A 1,381-nucleotide genomic window follows, 5' to 3' on the forward strand; every position below is an offset into this window, starting at 1 on the left:
TTTATTTTTACATGAAGATTACTAATCAAGCCTTACCATATAACGCCTGAATAGGTAATGTTTATTAGTTTCAATTCAACCTTAAAACTGGTAAAGATACACATGTACATGTGTTATTATCATCAAAGCAATATTACAATCATAATGATGTATAGGTGTACATGTACATGCATTTATAAATGTACTATACAGTAATTACCATTACTCAAGTACCAAATACATTTAGCATGTATACATGTACATGTACATATAGGGTAGTAGAATGCAAGCACATCTTTCATGATCTTCAAATACAAACACCTTCCAAATGTTAACATACAGTAATGGTAGCCCATTATAAGTGTGGACACACACCACAAGGATAAGCATTAATATGTGTGAATGGTACATGTACATAAATGTACACTGATAGTACATGTATATTTGTGAATGTTAATATTAGCTCAATGTCCATTCATTGCTCAAATATGTACATGTAAATATAGACATTTAAAAAGATAGAGTTAATCGTTTCACAATACATTATACTAAAGTATGTCCATTCTATACTACTGGAGACAGGGAGGATTGATGTCTTTGTGTTGGTTTCAAGGTTTTGGTTTTGGTGGTATTGGAGGAGGAATATCCAGACCACCTAACCTATCCATGATCAGCTCTTGAGTAGTGGACTTCCTCTGGAGGAGAGTGGGGGAGAGAGAGGGGGGAGAGAGATAAAGGGTGTGTTACTCCATACAGTATAATGTGTATTGGCTTACATTTCCATTGACTGCTGCATGGACTACTCTTTCCTCAGTGGGCGGTTTATTCTTTGGTGTTCTCTTACCAGCTGCTATTGATAGATCAGCATACAATACTTTATGAGGAGCAGCTGGAGGAGGAATGGGAGGAGGAACAGACTAGGAGGAGAGAGAGAGGATGTATAAGATACCATTACATGTACATGTACATTATCATTACTTTGTTGTTAACTGATGCATATACCACTGGTTGTTCTTGTGTTGGTGCTGCCTGTGGTCTCTTCCCTTTAGCAGCAATAGCCAGATCAGCATACACTGGCTTATGAGCTGATTCATCAACTAACACCTATTGAATATAACAACATGAACCTTAATTACTAATGTACATACCTTATGTACTAATATACCTTATACTAATGTACATACCTATACTAATGCATTTACATGTACTTGTGGTATATGTGTATTAGTTACTATAAGGTGGCACATCAGATTACATAAGGATAAGTTCACCTTATTACATTAAAAGCTAAAAGGATGTACTCAATTCACCAATTAGATTACCCCTCTTCCCTTCCTTTATATGATACAATACATTACGTACATGTAGTTCATTAAACCCAATACATTACGTACATGTAGTT

General features: G+C 35.3%; 1 long non-coding RNA gene across 1 annotated transcript; it reads right to left on the bottom strand.

The window, feature by feature from the left end:
• Positions 1–589: 589 nt before the first annotated feature.
• LOC109591605 (uncharacterized) lies at positions 590–1,143 on the bottom strand. Its single transcript, XR_002189898.1, has 3 exons — positions 958–1,143; positions 756–896; positions 590–674 (listed from the first exon to the last, which is right to left on the bottom strand). It is a non-coding gene; the product is annotated as an uncharacterized LOC109591605 (long non-coding RNA).
• Between the last annotated feature and the right edge of the window lie 238 nt (positions 1,144–1,381).

The sequence above is a fragment of the Amphimedon queenslandica genome, unplaced genomic scaffold, assembly GCF_000090795.2.
Source record: "Amphimedon queenslandica unplaced genomic scaffold, v1.1 AMPQUscaffold_7720_Cont20331, whole genome shotgun sequence".
Taxonomy (NCBI): domain Eukaryota; kingdom Metazoa; phylum Porifera; class Demospongiae; order Haplosclerida; family Niphatidae; genus Amphimedon; species Amphimedon queenslandica.